Below are 5000 nucleotides of genomic sequence, written 5' to 3'. Positions count from 1 at the left end.
GGGAGAGGGGGTGCCGGACCACCACCCCCTAAAGAGCATTAGAGATTTTACAGATATGCTACCAGTAGACGTTAAAATGTCTGAAACGGGGACACTTTTTCCAAACAAGCAAATCCCACACCGAGGGTGCGCAGGTGCCGATGGTGGTCGAGGCATGTGCCCGCAACAAGGGCCAACGTGAGCCGATGGTGGTCGAGGCAACCGTCCGCACCAGGGCCCAGCGTGTGCCGATGGTGGTCGAGGCAACCGCCCGCACCAGGGCCCAGCGTGTGCCGATGGTGCTCGAGGCAACCGCCCGCACCAAGGGCCGGCTTGTGCCGATGGTGTTCGAGGCAACCGCCCGCACCAGGGCCCAGCGTGTGCCGATGGTGGTCGAGGCAACCGCCAGCACCAGGGCCCAGCGTGTGCCGATGGTGGTCGAGGCAAGCGCCCGCACCAGGGCCCAGCGTGTGCCGATGGTGGTCGAGGCAAGCGCCCTCACCAAGGCCGAGCGTGTGCCGATGGTGGTCGAGGCAACCGCCCGCACCAGGGCCCAGCGTGTGCCGATGGTGGTCGAGGCAAGCGCCCGCACCAAGGCCGAGCGTGTGCCGATGGTGGTCGAGGCAAGCGCCCGCACCAGGGCCCAGCGTGTGCCGATGGTGGTCGAGGCAAGCGCCCTCACCAAGGCCGAGCGTGTGCCGATGGTGGTCGAGGCAACCGGCCGCACCAAGGGCCGGCGTGTGCCGATGGTGTTCGAGGCAACCGCCCGCACCAGGGCCCAGCGTGTGCCGATGGTGGTCGAGCCAGGAGCCCGCACCAAGGGCCGGCTTGTGCCGATGGTGTTCGGGGCAAGCGCCCGCACCAGGGCCCAGCGTGTGCCGATGGTGCTGGGGGCAAACGCCCGCCCCAGGGCCCAGCGTGTGCCGATGGTTATCGGGGCAACCGGCCGCACCAGGGCCCAGGGTCTGCCGATGGTGCTCGAGGCAACCGCCCGCACCAAGGCTCAGCATGTGCCGATTGTGATCGAGGCAACAACCCACACCAGGGCCCAGCTTGTGCCGATGGCGGTCGAGGCAAGTGCCCGTACCGAAGGGCAGCCTATGCCGATGATGGTCGATGCATGTGCCATCACCATGCGTCATCATGTGCCATTGATGGTCGAGGCCTTGGCCGAAGTTCGATTTTGAGCCACGGTGCCCATGCTTGGCTCCAGCATGTGCTGGTGCCGCATTTTTTTCACTCGGGACAGCATCGCCGGAGCATCGCCGGAGTACCGCCGGAGAACCTGACCGGCGGCATTGGGGTTCCGGCGATTGGGAGGGGGGCCGGGGGGGTGTGCGCACATGATGTGCGATGGGTGCTGGTACTTGGCCTTGTGTTGGCCCCCTATCCCTCATCAAACCTCTGAGAATTCACACCCCCTTAAAGAGCATTTGAGATTTTACAGGTTTGCTACCAGTAGCCGTTAAAGTGTCTGAAATGGGGACACTTTTTTCAAACGGTCACAAAATCTTCTCTACTTCGAGTTTTTAGCTGAATTTTTTTGTGCATGCCAACAAAAATAGAAGGATCATGCCTACAAAATTTGGGGCCAAAAATCCTTATAAAAAAATTTTAAAAAATCCCGAACCGCAAAAAGTTTCGAAAATCGTGAAAAATAGAAAACGAGTCATCTTCCAACGAAACTTCACGTGAAGGCTTAGGGGACCATTGTATGAATTTACAAGCCATAAAAATGGCATTGGCACGGCAGAAATTTGAAGATGTGCCTAAACCCACCAGGGCCCAGCGTGTGCCGATGGTGCTCGAGGCAACCGCCCGCACCAGGGCCCAGCGTGTGCCGATGGTGCCCGAGGCAAGCGCCCGCACCAGGGCCCAGCGTGTGCCGATGGTGGTCGAGGCAACCGCCCGCACCAGGGCCGATAGTGTGCCGATGGTGCTCGAGGCAACCTGTCGCACCAGGGCCCAGCGTGTGCCGATGGTGATCGAGGCAACCTGCCGCACCAGGGCCCAGCGTGTGCCGATGGTGGTCGAGGCAAGCGCCCGCACCAGCGCCCAGCGTGTGCCGATGGTGCTCGAGGCAACCGACCGCACCAGGGCCCAGCGTGTGCCGATGGTGCTCGAGGCAACCTGCCGCACCAGGGCCCAGCGTGTGCCGATGGTGGTCGAGGCAAGCGCCCGCACCAGGGCCCAGCGTGTGCCGATGGTGGTCGAGGCAACCGCCCGCACCAGGGCCCAGCGTGTGCCGATGGTGCTCGAGGCAACCTGCCGCACCAGGGCCGAGCGTGTGCCGATGGTGGTCGAGGCAAGCGCCCGCACCAGGGCCCAGCGTGTGCCGATGGTGGTCGAGGCAACCTGCCGCACCAGGGCCCAGCGTGTGCCGATGGTGCTCGAGGCAACCGACCGCACCAGGGCCGAGCGTGTGCCGATGGTGCTCGAGGCAAGCGCCCGCACCAGGGCCCAGCGTGTGCCGATGGTGCTCGAGGCAACCGACCGCACCAGGGCCGAGCGTGTGCCGATGGTGGTCGAGGCAAGCGCCCTCACCAGGGCCCAGCGTGTGCCGATGGTGGTCGAGGCAACCTGCCGCACCAGGGCCCAGCGTGTGCCGATGGTGCTCGAGGCAACCGACCGCACCAGGGCCGAGCGTGTGCCGATGGTGCTCGAGGCAAGCGCCCGCACCAGGGCCCAGCGTGTGCCGATGGTGGTCGAGGCAACCTGCCGCACCAGGGCCCAGCGTGTGCCGATGGTGCTCGAGGCAACCTGCCGCACCAGGGCCCAGCGTGTGCCGATGGTGGTCGAGGCAAGCGTCCGCACCAGGGCCCAGCGTGTGCCGATGGTGGTCGAGGCAACCGCCCGCACCAGGGCCCAGCGTGTGCCGATGGTGGTCGAGGCAACCGCCCGCACCCGGGCCCAGCGTGTGCCGATGGTGGTCGAGGCAACCTGCCGCACCAGGTCCCAGCGTGTGCCGATGGTGCTCGAGGCAACCGACCGCACCAGGGCGGAGCGTGTGCCGATGGTGGTCGAGGCAAGCGCCCGCACCAGGGCCCAGCGTGTGCCGATGGTGGTCGAGGCAACCTGCCGCACCAGGGCCCAACGTGTGCCGATGGTGCTCGGGGCAACCGACCGCACCAGGGTCGAGCGTGTGCCGATGGTGCTCGAGGCAAGCTGCCGCACCAGGGCCCAGCGTGTGCCGATGGTGGTCGAGGCAACCGCCCGCACCAGGGCCCAGCTTGTGCCGATGGTGATCGAGGCAACCTGCCGCACCAGGGCCCAGCGTGTGCCGATGGTGGTCGAGGGAACCTGCCGCACCAGGGCCCAGCGTGTGCCGATGGTGGTCGAGGCAAGCGCCCGCACCAGGGCCCAGCGTGTGCCGATGGTGGTCGAGGCAACCGACCGCACCAGGGCCCAGCGTGTGCCGATGGTGCTCGAGGCAACCTGCCGCACCAGGGCCCAGCGTGTGCCGATGGTGGTCGAGGCAAGCGCCCACACCAGGGCCCAGCGTGTGCCGATGGTGGTCGAGGCAACCTGCCGCACCAGGGCCCAGCGTGTGCCGATGGTGCTCGAGGCAACCGACCGCACCAGGGCCGAGCGTGTGCCGATGGTGGTCGAGGCAAGCGCCCGCACCAGGGCCCAGCGTGTGCCGATGGTGGTCGAGGCAACCGCCCGCACCAGGGCCCAGCGTGTGCCGATGGTGGTCGAGGCAACCGCCCGCACCAGGGCCCAGCGTGTGCCGATGGTGCTCGAGGCAACCGACCGCACCAGGGCCCAGCGTGTGCCGATGGTGGTCGAGGCAAGCGCCCGCACCAGGGCCCAGCGTGTGCCGATGGTGCTCGAGGCAACCGACCGCACCAGGGCCGAGCGTGTGCCGATGGTGCTCGAGGCAAGCTGCCGCACCAGGGCCCAGCGTGTGCCGATGGTGGTCGAGGCAACCTGCCGCACCAGGGCCCAGCGTGTGCCGATGGTGGTCGAGGCAAGCGCCCGCACCAGGGCCCAACGTGTGCCGATGGTGCTGGGGGCAACCGCCCGCACCAGGGCCCAGCGTGTGCCGATGGTGGTCGAGGCAAGCGCCCGCACCAGTGCCCAGCGTGTGCCGATGGTGGTCGAGGCAAGCGCCCGCACCAGGGCCCAGCTTTTGCCGATGGTGATCGAGGCAACCGGCCGCTCCAGGGCCCAGCGTGTGCCGATGGTTATCGGGGCAACCGGCCGCACCAGGGCCCAGGGTCTGCGGATGGTGCTCGAGGCAACCGCCCGCACCAAGGCTCAGCATGTGCCGCTGGTGATCGAGGCAACAACCCACACCAGGGCCCAGCTTGTGCCGATGGCGGTCGAGGCAAGTGCCCGTACCGAAGGGCAGCCTATGCCGATGATGGTCGATGCATGTGCCATCACCATGCGTCATCATGTGCCATTGATGGTCGAGGCCTTGGCCGAAGTTCGATTTTGAGCCACGGTGCCCATGCTTGGCTCCAGCATGTGCTGGTGCCGCATTTTTTTCACTCGGGACAGCATCGCCGGAGCATCGCCGGAGTACCGCCGGAGAACCTGACCGGCGGCATTGGGGTTCCGGCGATTGGGAGGGGGGCCGGGGGGGTGTGCGCACATGACGTGCGATGGGTGCTGGTGCTTGGCCCTTGTGTTGGCCCCCTATCCCTCATCAAACCTCTGAGAACTCACACCCCCTTAAAGAGCGTTTGAGATTTTACAGGTTTGCTGCCAGTAGCCGTTGAAGTGTCTGAAACGGGGACACTTTTTTCAAACGGTCGCGAAATCTTCTCCGCTTCGAGTTTTTAGCTGAATTTTTTTGTGCATGCCAACAAAAATAGAAGGATCACGTCCACAAAATTTGGGGCCAAAACTCCTCCTAAAAAAATTCTAAAAAATCCCGAACCGCAAAAAGTTTCGAAAATCGTGAAAAATAGAAAACGAGTCATCTTGCAACGAAACTTCACGTGAAGGCTTAGGGGACCATTGTATGAATTTACAAGCCATAAAAATGGCATTGGCACGGCAGAAATTTGAAG

Source organism: Durio zibethinus, unplaced genomic scaffold (assembly GCF_047325235.1).
Source record: "Durio zibethinus cultivar Kanyao isolate XHJ-2024 unplaced genomic scaffold, ASM4732523v1 HiC_scaffold_1, whole genome shotgun sequence".
NCBI lineage: Eukaryota > Viridiplantae > Streptophyta > Magnoliopsida > Malvales > Malvaceae > Durio > Durio zibethinus.
The sequence above is the reverse complement of the archived record's forward strand: the minus strand, read 5'-3'. Positions refer to the sequence as shown.